At 36.1% G+C, this 15,622-nt stretch overlaps 1 protein-coding gene and 1 pseudogene across 1 annotated transcript in view; one reads left to right on the forward strand and one right to left on the reverse strand.

Annotated features, from left to right (window-relative positions):
• Positions 1–15,622, forward strand: part of LOC102844647 (gephyrin-like) — a gene marked incomplete at its 3' end in the record, with an annotated part of 706,808 nt that overhangs the window by 226,034 nt on the left and 465,152 nt on the right. The window lies entirely within an intron of this gene.
• Positions 13,420–14,714, reverse strand: LOC102861484 (annotated as a pseudogene).

The following is a 15,622-nucleotide window of genomic DNA, read 5'->3' on the forward strand; positions in this document are numbered from 1 at the left end:
GGGTCAGAGATGCAGGGGTGTGTCCCGATTCAAGTCCACTCCGCATTTAAAACTTTTAAAATGATTTGGTATTATTCATCCTCTAATCTTTCAGGAAATTACCTAGGCTACCTTATTTGACTGTCTTGTTTGTAGAAAGAGATGATTTTGGAAACTTACCTCTCTTTTTTTGTTGTTCAGCATAGTATGAGATGTTTCATTTATTATCAAATTGGTTTCAATTCATAATGATACTAAGTATATTTTATCTTAATAAATAAAATATACATCATATATATATATTTATCCTATATTTATAATGATTCTAAATACATCTTTTTGATCCTTACATACATAATGATCCTAATAAATTAAATTGGTTTCAAATCATAATGATCATAAAGTACAAAAGAATGGAATGCTACTGAATCCTGTGCCATCTTCACAATCATTACTATGCTTAAGCTCATTGTTGAAATGTGGCAAATCATCTTACTATTTTCCTTTTCCTTCCATTACGGAAATCCTTCTACAGAGATTAGTATCTCTTGATATGATGCCCATAGTGTGTGTGTGTGTGTGTGTGTGTCGGGGGGGGGGGGAATCTTGCCTTCCTTCCTTCTAAAGAATATTCTGCCAGTACTACTTCTAAGGCAAATTTGTATTCTTTTGGCAGTCTGTAGTATACTATATTTAGTGTGCCAAAACTCAAGCCTACTTACTCTCTTGAATAGATTCTGGCTCATTGCTATTTTTATTGTTGAGGAATTATAATGATGACTAGCATCATTCTTCTTTAAAAAACTTAAACTCATTGCTGTTGGGATGAAACTGACTCATAGATGACACTCCAGCAGGTTTTACAAGGCTGTAAAGTGTGGAAGTCTCCTCCTGGTTTTAGTTTTGCTTCTGACTTTTAGAGAGTAAGGAAGGTAAAAGCACTTTAGGAATCCTAGAACAATCATTATGACTTCTTCCAATTCCAAATGGATAGTTTCTAGGGAAATGATGACAACCAGTCTGGCACAATAGTAATACTTGGAATCCAGATCAGAAGTCGTCTGTAGCAGCTGGATTCTTCAAAGGCTTGTTTGCTGGTTCTTGTGAGGATTAGGGTGGAATGTTGGCTCACTAGTGGGTGTGAGAAGATGGGATTATGCCTCCTATTTAAAAATGCATTTGGTCTCCAGTATGGGACTGGAATCCAGTTTGGAAATCAGCTGCAGCAGCCAGATTCTACAGATGCTGTGATGCTAAACACTTTGACACTGATGGGTCAAATGCGATAATGTTTACCCATGGTGGGTAGTGTTTGGTGGAGCTTCCCAATTAAAACAAGCTTGGAAGCTGGAGTGTCATCCACTTCTGAAATGCCTTGCCTCTGGAAACTCTATGGATGTGGAGAAATGACAAAAGTTATACAAGTGTTCACGTCTTTTGTTCATAGGGTCACTACGAGTTGTATATGACTCGACGGCATTAACAGCAGCAGCAACAGTTTTATAGTATGGTTAATTGTACACAGGTATATAAATGCTATCATTTCAGTTCATGGCGTAAAATGTAAAAAGTTCATTAAGTTCTGTGTGGATTTCGTTTTCCAATGGCACACAGTTCAAATCCACCAGCTTCTCTGTGGGAAAAAGATGGACAGTCTCCTCCCGTGCTATTAACTGCCTCTCAAAACCCACTGAAGGGTCAGCTATGGGTCGGCTCTGACTTGACAGTAAACAACAATAACAAAGATGAAATACTAAAGGCAAAACAAATATGCCACTTTTGGAATAGTGGAATCATTGAATACATTTGTAAAGGAAAACTCTTTTAAGGTATAACATTAAACTTAGATATTAATTAAAGTAATAAACAAATTAAAAACAAACAAGTTACCATGGACTAAATTCTGACCAAGAGTAGAACTGTGCATCTTAGCATTTTCAGTAATTGATGTTTTGTAAGTTGATCACTAGGTCTTTCTTAGATGCTTTTAAGTGGATTGAAACTTCCAACCTACCAGTAATATATATGCTATGCAGTTACCACAATTTTCTATTTAAAATAGTAGTCATCATGTCCATACTCATTATTTCGGCATTTAAAAGCTATGCTTAGTGAAATACTAATGTAAAATAAATTAATAAAATAAATGAAAAGATTTTCCGGCTTTTTAATTATCATACCATTTTCCATTTAATTCTTGTCCTTCATCTCTCCTGCAGCTCTAACTCAATGGTCACATTTTAGACCTTTTCGTTACTAATAATTTTAATGCCTTGATAATTTTAGTCATCCCTTTTTCCAGTCACCACTTATATTTCCTCTTTATAATTGGTTCTTCTGCAATAAATCTTTAATCTCATTCATACCTTAAATCAGAAATCTGTTGCTTTTTTATTAAAACATAACTAGCAGCCTCTTTCTGGCAAGTTGATACTAGTTCAAGGAGACTCCAAGGTTATTAGAAGTTCTAAGATATGGAGTTCTAAGATATCTTTTTTCCCAGTGAGTGACAGGCAGATTTAAATTACCTACCTGTCAGTTAGCAGTTTTTCACTTTACCATTGTCTAAAATAGAGGCAGTTCTCAATTAGATGGATTAGCACAGTGATGGTGACAATGGACCCAATTATGCAGGAGATGATAAGCATGGCCTATGACAGGACAGGGTTCAGATCTGTTGTTCATAGGGTCACTATGAGTCATACTCTACCCAACAGCACCTAAAAACAGTAATAACATTTGACCAAAGCTTCTCAACTCACTTACTACCTTTTTAAATCTCTTGACTCCATTAAGGTGGTATTTTTTTTTCCATTTGTTGTTATTTTATTGGAAGTTTACAAACAAGTATGTTTTCTGTTTAGCCATTCATATTCATTTTGCTTTGTGCCATTAATTGCAATATCTACTATATAACCACATTTATTTCCTTTAACTTTCAATTATATCAATCCTTTTAACTTACCACTTCTCATATTCTCTGTTTTATTTCAGGATGAATGCTGCAATTTTGATTTGCCTCCCTTTCTGGTTTTGGTGTCTACCTTATAGGTTTATCTGTTGTTTGGCTGAAAGTTTGACAGTGAGCATAAGTTTTCTTCTAGATTATAGGAGTGACTAAGGACCACAGTGTTAGGGGTTCCACCAATCTCTTGGCCCCTTTTTAAAATGTTTTGCCCCAGTCATTCCTACTCTTTTCCGTACCTTCTATTGTGATTCCTTTTGAAGTGGTCAGCAATGGCAGTGGGACAGCATTTAGTTCTTCTTCTTTTTTCTTTTTTCTTTTTTTTTTGTAAGAGTTCTTCTAATCTCAAGGTTGTGAAGATTTAATCTTTTGTAGCCAGTTAGTCCTTTCTGTTCATCTTTGCTTTCCTCTTACTTTCTCTGTTCCAGACAATGAGAGACAAGTTAATTGTACCTGAAATGACTTCTTCAAATGTATAATACTAAAGTCATTAGTCACCAAAGTAGGATGCAGAACATGCTCTCTGTGTACTGTTACACTACCTGACCTTGATGTCTCATCAGTTTATGATCCCAAGGCCCTAGGAGCCAGTTCAATTTTATGGTTAATCTTTATATTACTCCTTGAAGGCATTTTTAACACTCATATCTGCCTCTTATTTCTTTATGTTTGCTTGGTAAAGTAGTTTTGAGTAATGATCATCAAAACATAACAATCCTTATAATTCCAAAGCTACAAGAAATTTTAAGTTTTTAAAAAAAGATAACAATCCTTGTCTCGGAAGCCTAGTGATGATTTGTTATAGCAGCCATTTAAAACCTATATGTTTTCCTAATCATTAAAATTAGTTAATTCCCAGCTCTCCATCTATTTTGTCCCCCCCAAAAAAAAGCTAGTGACTATAACTAAAACAGAACAGACAACCATATTGACTTATATGTCTTTAATTTCATTTTAACTAACATCATATTAATACATTTTGACACTGGTAAACCTTTTTTGTAAAGGACACTTTATAAATAGATCATCCTGTAGCACATAAGGTCTCTATCACAATTCTTCAACTTCACTTTTTCAGCAGAGAAGTACTAAGCTAGCCATAGACATCAAACATAAACAAATTAACATGACTGCTTTCCAGTAAAGCCTTATTTACAAAAATAGACAGCAGTCCAGCTTTTGCCAACCCTTGCCTGATTCATTCTTTCTTCTCACCAAGTTAGAGGACTGTCATCATTTCTTCTGTCTCCTCAAATCTCTACCACTCTCTTCTCAATCCTTCCTTCTTAAATTTGTGACCTCGTTTCAAAAAAAAGAAAAGCAATTTACATAAAACTTCCCTTATGTTCTCACCACATCTGCCTACTTTTTGTAATTTGAGTCCAGACCCTGCCTTCTCATATGTTACTTTTGTTATTGAAAAGTGTCATGACGTTGACTCTGATTAATAGCAACCCTATGTAAAACACGTAACTGTGCCATCCTCATAATCTTTCCTGTGCTTTGTGTCATTGTTACAGACACTCTGTCAGTTTATTTCCTTCAGAAGCTTTTCTACTCCTTGATACTCTGTCTTTCCAAGCAGGAGGTCTTTTTTTCAAGAATTGGCACCTTCTAATAGCATCCCCAAAATATGTGAAGTCACAGCATTCTAGCTTCCAGACAGTTTTTTTTTTTTGTTCTTTTGGCATTCCGTGTTGTTGTTGTTGTACGGTGTCTTCTGTCAACTGCAACTCATAGCAACCTATGAACAAGATATCTGAACCTTCCTTATCCTATACCATTCTTACAATCTCTGATTTGTGTAAGTCAATTGTTAAAGTCACTGTATAAATTTGTTGTTTGGTTGGGTGTCTTCCTCTCTTTTTTCTGACAGTTCACCTTTTCTAACATGATGTCTTTTTGAAAAGGCTGGCCCCTCCTGACTGTCTGCCTAAAGTATATGAGATGAAGTTTCATCATCTGCCACTAAGGAGCACTCTGATTGTACCTCCTGTAAGAATGACTTGTTTGCTCTTTTTTGTATCCATTGGATAGTAAGTATTCTTCTCCTACACCACATTCCAAAACATCAGTTCTTCTTCTGTCATCGTTAGTCATTGTCCATCCTTCATATTCATGTTGTTTTTATGCACCATTGAATCACCTACAACCCATAGTCACCCTATGTACAACAGGTCTGAACCCTGCTATATCCTGAGCCAACTTTATTTTCTCTGACACACTTACCTCCATTATCCCAGTCACTGAGTCAATCTATCTCATCCAGGGTTTTTCTCACTTACACGCTCCCAAGCCTGATGTGCCTCTCCAAAGAATGGTCCCTCCTTGTAACATGCCCAAAGTATGTCAGATGGAGCTTCAGAATTCTTGCCCCAAAGGAGCATCCTGGTTTCACCCTCTCTAGGATGAATTTGTTTATTCTCCTCGTGGTCTGTGATATATTCAATACTCTTCTTTAGCACCACAGCTCAAAGGCAGCAATTGTCCTTCTGTCATTCCTAGACATTGTCTAGCTTTCTGATGCATGGCACGTAGTTGCAAAGACCATGGCCTGGATCAGGTGTACCTTAGTCTCAGACTGATGTCATTGCTCTTCAGTACTCTGGATAGGTCCCTGACAACAGACTTTCCCAATGCATTTCATCTTTTGATTTCAAGCTAAAGCTGTTAACAATCTCCATCTCTTCACCATCCATCATGATGCTGCCAATCAGCCCAGTAGTGAGAATCTTCATTTTCTTGATGTTGAAGGCTGCAGTCCTTGACCTTCTACAGCAAGCACTTCAGGTCCTCATCAGTTTCAGCAAGGAAGGTTGTGTCATCTGCTTAACATAGGTTGTTGATGAGTCTTCCTCTAATTTTAATTCCACATTTTCCTCCTAGAGCCTAGCCTCCAAGATGATCTGTTCCACATATAGATTGAAAAAGTATGGAGATAGGCCACATCCCTGGCATATACCCTTCCCAATTTTGAACCATGCAGTGTTTCCTTGCTCTGTTTTGATGACTGCTTCTTGGCCCAAGTATAACCCATGTAATGTTTACATATTCTGTTTAGACAATGTATTTTTGGTCTATGTTTTGGTTTCTTATGAGCACAATTAACTGTTTTGGGATTCACATTCTTCTCAATATTGGTTGTAGTTTGTTATTATCTACATAGCTAAATAACTTATCATAATCAGTAAAACACATATATTTTTTTTCTGGTATTTTCTGCTTTCAATCAAAATCCATCTCACATCAGTGATACCCCTTGTGCCACATACTCCTCTGAATCAATTTTTAATTTCTGACAGTTACTTGTTAGTTTACTGCTCTGCTTGTTTTTGAATTATCTTCAGTATTTTACTTGCATGTGATATTAATGATATTGTTCGATAATCTCCATTTTCTGTTCAGTTACTTTTGTTGGGAATGGGAATAGGAATCTCTTCCAGTCCATAGAATACCAATTATTTTTTACCAACACCACAATTCAAAGGCATTCATTCATGTCAGCTTTCCTTAATCATTGTCCAGTTTTCACCTAAATGTAAAGCAATTGAAATATTATTATGGTCCTAGGGTTAAATATGCATGAAACTACTATTCACACCTCTGGATAAATCAACCACTCGTTCCTACACAAACTATCTACCTTCTTTACCTACTGAAGATAACTCCAGCATTTCTCTGAACTCAAGATTTTTATTGTCCTATTTCTACTAGGTTATTGTATTCAGCATATAAGAAGCTGGACTATATGAAGAATGTATGACAAACCAAGACAGTCAAGAAATAAGGAATCACAATGCAATGGGAAAATCTGCAGTTAGGGACCTTTCCAAATTACTGGGGAACAGTGATGTCAGCTTGAGAACTAAGGTGGGTCTGACTCAGGCCATGGTATTTCCTATTACTAGCTATGCATCCAAGACAATGACTAAGGATGACAAAATGAATTGACGACTTTGAGCTGTGGTGTTGGAGAAGAGCTCTGCACATCCCACATACATCCAAGAAAACAAATACATCTTGGAGAGGGTGCAACCAGAGTGCTCTTTGGAGGCAAGAATGATGAGGCTTCACCTCACATACTTTGGACATATTGCTAAAAAGTATTATTCCTTAAAGAGGGATATGATGTTGGGAAGGGTGGAGGCTCATCAAAGGAGAGGAAGACTCTCAACCAGGTGGATTGACAAGGTGACTACTGCACTGGACTCTTGTGTGTCAATAAATGTGAAGATGGCACAGGACAAGACTAAGTTCAGATTTTTTTCTTCAGTGCACCTAACAACAAGAACATGATAAAAGGAACTTTGTATGAATCTTAAAGAAGTTATTCTGAATTATCTAAGTAAACTCAGTACAGTGAACCTTTAAAAGCAGAAGAAAAGAACGGATTGGCTAGTCTCACCAATAAATGGAACATAAATGGCTATATTGAATAAGAAACAAGAGAATGTAGGATGTCTTCCTTCCTCCAGCAACACCTTTGAAAGCACCAAGTACTACAACACCACCTTTGGCCAAACTGGATACTTCACATGAGATGGAACCTTGAGGGTAAAGGGGAGAGCCAATATTGGCAGGACTGAGAACTTGGGAACACTGGCCAAAAGCTGTGAGGCTCCAGGCTGAGGTGCCTGCATATCAATTTTGGGAGCTGTCTTGACTGTTCAATTACTATTTTGGATTATAATCTTTTGACTTTGCCAATATGGTTCTGTGTGGTCTGTGAGTTATCACATTGGACTCTGAACCCAGCAAAGCAGTAAGAATGATATTAAGATGAGTAGAAAGAGGTGCAGAAACTTGGGGGTCATGTCTCACTTTGTGGGGATTGGTTTTGTGTTATTGATGCTGTGTAAAAGGTCATTTTCCCTTTGAGAAATTGGTAAGTGACGGATATGGCCATCCCCTTGAAACGCCCCTTTTTACAGGGAAATAATAGTTATTCAAAGCATTGATCTTCCCCCGGCACCATTGGATGATTTTGAACTCCTAATCATTAGGTTAATTATGGTTATTGCTTGGAGTCATACCTGAGCCTCCACTGGGTTTTCAGAGTCTGTGAATTTTTTAAAGGTTAAATGCCTTTTAGAATCAGATATGGAATTTCAAATAAAAAAACTGAAACCTTTACTTTCAGATAAGCTTTGAAATCTTTCCCTTCATATATTTATAATTATTCAGACAATGCTGTTTGCCCCAATTTTTAAAATTTATCTGTAGTTCTCTGTATGGTTTAGTATTTGATCATATTAGAACAATTAATGCCATATCTTCTTTGTGTAATCACATATTTATGTTACTTCTGCCATTGCCCATTCTTTATACCATTTATGTTAATTGCCCAAGTACTTCAGTCTCTAACAAGATGACTGTAACCTATTAAAAGAGGAGCTACTTCTGCTCTGAAAAAGTGTGATTTGGCTTGAATTGTCTTCAGATAAACCTGTCAGGAAACTGATAACAAGTGATAAATTCATTTATGTGTATTGTACATGTCAAAAGTTGACAATATAGGTGTAATTGAGTGCTAGTAATATTAGACACAAGATATACTTGCTTTCTACCAAATTTTAGGTATTCTAATTTGAAGAGTTCCATTGATAATAGTTTTCCAAGGTCATGAATCTGTTCCCTGTAGAACTGAGAAATTACCAAAGCAGAATTTGAAATGCCAACAAACATAAGTATTGTATTGCATCAGAGTCCTAGAGAATCTTTTTTATTTTGGTCATTTGCTTATAAACAGTAAGCAACAAAATGGGACTGTTTTACTATTGACATAATTTATGCTAATATACTTAAGAATTTCATATTAGATATTTCCTCAAAATATCCAGAGAAAAGAATTGTAATGCAATAAGAAATATATATGAGTTTTCCTAAGTGGGAAGTTTCAGTATCATTGGACACAATTTACTCTTAACCTAAATTTCATTTCTGTCTGTTTGAATTAATATGTGACTTTCAAAGTTAAAACAAAGCAGCCTGGAGCTCATTCCTTTGTTCTGTTAGCATGTATTTATTTTCAGATACTTTTTACTCTAGTCTTCTTGGGCATCATGTTTAGAAGTTGTAACTACTTTTGGAAATGACACAAAATTACACATAATTGAAGGTATATGACAATTTTAAATGCAGAGTAATTTTAGTACATTATATTTCCAATCTGCTTAGATATTATCTTTCCCCTAAGATAAAACATTTCTTCTGAGTATAACTGAAATAGTGATATTAAAACTTTATTAGCTTCCTCTGACTTAAAGGGCAATTACTTTATAAACTTCCCCACCCTCCAAGAAAACAGTTTGAAAGATTGAAATGTTAGCATTTTATGTGTGCCATACTATTGTTTAAATTTTTTTGGGAGAGCTCATTGCTGTCAAGATGGAACCAACTCATAACTCACCCTTACTGGGTTTCTAAAGCAGGTAAATCACCGGGGAGGAAGCTGCTCATCATTTTTTCTTGGAGTGGCTGGTGAATTCAGACAGCTACAGAGGTGGAGTTTTGGTTAGCATTGCAACTCCCTAGGACTACAACCAAGCAGAACTCTCTTTAATTAAAACGAAACTATTTAATAATTTGTTTTTTAGTAAAGGATTTTGTGAAGTTTTTAAAATACCTTATCCCAGTGGGGTAGAGATAAGTGGGAATATGGTAATTTTTGTGCACCCCCCCCCCATAAACCTAAAATTGTGATAAAAAAGCTATTTCTCTGAATTCAGACTTCTGGCCTGAATTCAGAAAGAAAATTTCTGTTCTTACAGTTGCAAAGGTGGGTTTGGGAAGTACTGTTCTTTAAGGGGGCCAGGCTTGAGGGGAGAAATGGAAGTCTACTGAAAAAGATAAAAAGACAAATAGATGTCACTTATTTGAGGTGCCAGATGATTTTGTAGTTATTATACCTTAATAAGTTTTCAGAAATAAATAGCTATTGAAATGTTTAAATAAATGAGTAATAGAAATATAATTGAATAAAGAACCTCCTAGTTTCTTCATTTTATGATTATACTATTCATTTTTCTTAATATTACATGTTTGGAAATTATCAGAAGATATTCTTGTAATTTTTTTTTTTAAACTTGGATTTTAGTTAAACCTGGAAGGTAACATTTTATTGAATACTCTTGATCCTTAAGCATAGAAAACACTAAAAATAATCACTTATATAATATATGTAATTTTTATTTATATCTGTGTATATGTATATCCATATATAACATAGGTATATGTTAAATAAAACTAAGAGTCTCATTTTTATCTTTGATGGATGTTTTCTGATGGGATTGAAATTTTATCATCATTTAGGCAATGTGATCTTTCTAGAGGAAAGTAAGATTAATGTTACTTAACGTTAATTAAAAGTGGCATCAGATATATTTTACAGATGGCAAAAACCAAGCCAAGTACCAGATATTTTTAGAACACTTTGTTTTAAGCAAGACTAATTCATTAAGGTTTAATACATCAATCAATAGTTTGGATTCATATGGAACTCACTATGTATGTTATGCTTGCTGCTTTATTGGAGCTGAATGCTTTGAGAGTGGAACATTGCCTAAGCTAATACATCTAAGAATTATTTTATAGAATAAGCCAGTTTGTTTCAGATTATATGTGCGAAAAAATTTATAAAGTCTATACAAATAGAGATAATTTTATTTGATAATTCAAAGAATTAATTTTGTTGAATTGTAATATAATATATATCATACAATATATTGTTATACTCCATTTAATTTTCAGCAAGTACCTTGGCCATCTTTTTGTTTAGGTTTTTCTAGCTTCATTAATTTCCTACCATTAGTTGATTTTCAAAATTTTTAGTGTCTACTACATGCTTGCATATAGATAGAAGTTTTAAGTACCGGGTCTGTATCCTTTTTCCATACCTCTTCGATCTGTATGCTGAACAAATCTTCAAGAAGCCAAACTTTATGAAAAAAACATGTGGCATTAGGCTGTGAGAAGTAATCATAACCTACATTGTGCAAATCACACACTGAAAGTGAGAAGCACTTAAAACACAAAATCAAAGACTACAACCTTCAATATGGATTACATCTAAACATAAATATAGGTGCCCTCTACTGGGCCAATATGCTGCACCAAGGGAGACGGGGGGAAAGATTGAAGTTGTCATTGAAAGACTAAGGTGCATCTCATCCAAGCCATGGCCTTTTCAGTTACTTGCTAAGCATATGAAAGTTGGACAGTGACTAAGGATGGCAGAAGAAGACTTGATATTTTGAGTTTGTAAGATTGGCACATAACAACAACAATATTACAGAAGTGTACTGAATATCCCATTGGCTATGAAGACAATAAACAGGTCTGTCTTAGAGAAAGTGTTTCTACGGAGCTCCTTGGAGGCAGATGTGGTGAAATTTCATCTCATGTTATTCAGACATATTGTCAGTAGGGCCCATTCCTTAAAAAAAGACAACATGCTGGTATGGGTGGAAAGTCATTTAAGAAGACCCTCAGCAAAATGTATTGACACTAATTTGAACAATGGACTCAGCCATGTTGAAGGTCATGAGAATGATGCAGGATAGGGAAAGGTTCAGTTCTGCTGTTTGTAGGATTGTTATGAGTTATAGTTAACTTGCTGGCACCTACATCAATATTACTAAACTAAAAAATGGCAGCTTGCTAGGTAGAGAGGTTTAGTAACGTGGTCCCTATAGAGTTGTGCTGCTAACCCAAAAGTCACACCTCTTTAGTGGTTGAAATCCACTACTAGTTGGTGATTTACAACCTTGTAAACACAATGATGAGTCTGTTATAAACTAGTTCTGGCTTTACCATAATGAGTTGTTCAGATATGCTAAACACATGAAAATTTACATCTTCCTAATCTCCTGTCAGACACCTTTTTAAAGAGGTGCAAAGATCAGCAAGGATGTTAATTACTTTTAAATTACTTCCTGATTATCTTAAAGTTGGAGAGTAAATCAGAATAACAAAAGAATAATTATGCCTTTGAATTGTAATGTTGGTGAGGAGTGTTGACTATACCAGGGACAGTGAAAAAAATAAACAAATCTGACTTGAAGGAAGTGCAACCAGAGTGTCCCTAAGAGGCAAGGATGGTGAAATTTTGTCTCAGTTACTTTGTACACATTTTCAGGAGGAACCAGTCCATGGAAAAGTAGGGGGTCAGCAAAAGAGAAGAAGACTTTGTCCAGGATGGATGCTGCTATTGTTATTCACCATCAAATTGGAACTGACTCATAGTTGACCCTCCAGTGGGTTTTCAGAGGCTATAAATCACATGGAAGGAGATTGCCCATTTTTCTCTCTTAGAGCAGCTGGGGGATTCAAACTGCATCACTGTGTTTGCCCCTATTAATCGAAGTAGGAATACATTAAGTCATGTACTTTAGCTGCTTTTTTAACAGTCAAAACCATTAGCTATTAATTTGAAATGGAGTAAAGTACTAACCTGAAAATGTTCTTTTCCATACCCTCCCAGTAAAGGCAAGACTTTAGACTTGCTCCAAGTTATCATATTTTTGATTGCTTCCAAAGTATTTGAGAGCTAGCCTGTGGATAAGGAAAATGAAAGACTAATGATGGCTTTTTTAGTATTTATAATATTGGTGAAGAGTATTGAATATGGACTGCCGAAAGAACAAACAAAGCTGTCTCGGAAAAGATGTGACCACTGTGCTCTTTCAAAACAAGAGTGATGAGATTTCATTTGATATTTTGTGCAACACCTGGACAAACAGATCATACTTGAAAATGTAGAAAGTTAGTGAAAGAAGTACCCTCAACAAGGTGGATTGACAGTGGCTGCAACAATGAGCTTAAGCACAGCAGAGATTGTGAGAATGGCACAAGTTGGCTCAGTGTTTAGTTCTGTTTTACTGTGCTATGTTGTTTATGTCATATTTGTAGTGTATTTTGTGGGGGAAATTGCAATACTTTATTTTTCTTTGATTGGCACTGTTTCATAAATTAACTTTTGAGACACAAAAGTTACTTTAATAGAAATTTTGCTTATATTTCTTACATTGTCAGTATGAGCTGAGCTGGAACCCACTGTCCCACCCAAAAGAGGATCACTTCTGGGAGTAAGGGATAAGGAATGGGCTGAGCTTGGGCCCTAAGAACCCATTCTTCCTTAGTGTTGCAGGGGCTGAAATCCTCCCTTTCCTTCTGTGCATTCCTGCCCCCACCTACCCTGGACTTTGGGAAAGAGCAGGTGAAAGCCCAGGCCTGAGATTCTCCACGCCTCTTGCCCCTATGCCAAAAAGTGAATAAAGTATTTGAAGAGAAGACAGAGGAAGAAAAAGGTGTAGATTATAGTAGATGAATGCAAGAGGTGGGGCTGAGGGAGAATTAAAGACAAAAACACCAGTTTTGGATTTTTTTTTTTAAAAGAGGTGGAGAATATAATAAAAATTCATCCTGAATCTGAATTTACTTGGGGGGAAAAAAAGTTCTCCAGTCTCATAGAGACATTATTTGGCACCATCAGCTCTGCAGTAGTCAGGCCTCAGACTAGATCTGGAGGCAGGAGGCGTGGTGTGGCCTCTACAGCTTGTTTTGGCCTGGACCACATGTTCCTCCTCCACCTCATGTTCCTCCTTGTCCTCTTTATCCTCATCTTTGTCCTTTTCTTCCTTGCCCTCTGTTTCCTTTTCCTCCTTGCACTTTCTGTCCTCTTCCTCCTCTTTCAGCCTCTTCTCTTCATCCTGCTTGTCCCTCAATTATTTTTTTCAGCATCTTTGGTGACCCCCCACATCTCATTGCCAAATTCCTCAGCTCAGGCCTCATGTTAATGATAAGATGATGGCAGACTGACCTGCCAAAGATCTAGGCCCAGCGTCGGGAAAGTGGTCTGGGCTTTTGATTTCTGGGTGAATCCACTTGTCCTGTGTTATAATCTGGGTTGTCAGTCTGCTGGGGCTTCACTCACCCTTGTACTCAGTGTTTTGAATCACAGATAATCCCCATTTTCAGTCCATCTCCTCATCCCAGTCCTCAGGCTCCTTGGCATCAGGATCAAGAATGTATGTGGGCTTGTCCCAGTCCTCTGACTTGGAGTTTGTGTGTGGGGTCACCGTTGTGGGCCCTTTCATTCTAGTTTTCAGGCTTAACAGCATCAGAATCTTTTATCTTCTTAGGTCACAAAAGTCCCAGTCTTCTTCTAAGGCGCCTGCAGTCTTCACCTGACAGGTGTTGCCATACCTTACTATCAGAGTGTATTGTATGTGAATTCATCATTCTTGCAGCAGATGTTCTTGTTGATAAGCACATTTTTGCCCTTGTAGTTGATAATGAAATTAACCTTTTTGGTTCCAGGACCACAGATGTCAGGCCAAACATGATATTATATTTGGAGTGTTTGTCCATGTACTTCTGGTCCAAGATAACAGGAAACAGCTTCTTGTAGTCACCCCAACAGTCAATGTTCTGCTTATGCTTCACTGCAAACTGTACTACCAGGGTCTTGTCCTTGTTGCTAAAGGGTTCAAATCTTGGCCGACAGGTCTAGAAATAGGCATCCTGGCTTGTCTGCAGCCCATTATTTTCTCCTGGTCACCATAGCACTTGCCCGAATTGAGAAAGAATTTTCCAGAATCTGACTTATGTTTGGGTTTAATCCAGAGCTCATTCTACCCAACTCTGTCCAGAAATTTTCATTGAAGTACACAGTAGACTCAGCAATGGCCAGGCTTAACAGGCTGAGCCACAGTGGCAGGCCCACAGGGCAGCAGCTCACAAGCCCTTTAAGATGCTTTTCAGGCAGCATTTTTGTTGTAGGGGCCTTAAATTAATTTTTAACTTCCTAAAAATAAATATTTAAACCATTTCACACTTTCAACTTTAATTGAATTGTATTATAAAATTTTAATTCTGACACTTAGTAACTCACTACCATTTCAGAACTCTTATTGGAAGGAAATTGTCAATATTTCACCAATGACTGAAGGACACCTGCATATAGAGAAACTTCTGTACTTATTATCTTTCCATCCACTGCCCTGGGTAGTATGGTTAATATTTTGTATTCAATAAATAAAATAATGAACTCAGAGTTAGGAATTGTAGTCCTGGAGTTTTTCATTAGTATTTTTCTCTAATGTCTTCATTGATATTCTAACAATATCAGATCCTAATTGAATAACTTTGATTATTGTGACTGAGAATATGATACTTTAAGTCCATGGGAAAAAGTTTGAAAAATAAACCTGAACAGTAGTTTTACTAACAAGAGTAAAATGAGGGAAATATCCAAGTGCTTAATGCAAAAATCTTTTAGTTATGTAACTTTAAAAAAAAATAAAAATAGAAAACAATATAATTTGCTAATGTATGCAATGAGTAAATATATCAAAGTAGTCAAAATACTACCCTATTTGTCATTATCTCCCTGTCCCTTTATCTATATGGAGATGATAGATAGATAGATAGATAGATAGATAGATAGATAGATAGATAGATATAAAAATACATATGAAGTAAGTAACTAGAAGATTTCTTTCAAATATTAAATTACAAAGGCAGATTAGTAATCTTGTAGTTTAAGAGCTGGATAAAAATATGATGGAAGTGACAAATACAAGTCCTATATGTAATATTTAATATTCTAATGGCCACATTTTAAAAAATGAAATGCAGCAGCTAAAACTAATTTTAGTAATATATCTTAAATTAATA

Source organism: Elephantulus edwardii, unplaced genomic scaffold (assembly GCF_000299155.1).
Source record: "Elephantulus edwardii isolate Elephantulus edwardi_28Jun2011 unplaced genomic scaffold, EleEdw1.0 scaffold00104, whole genome shotgun sequence".
NCBI classification, from domain to species: Eukaryota; Metazoa; Chordata; class Mammalia; order Macroscelidea; family Macroscelididae; genus Elephantulus; species Elephantulus edwardii.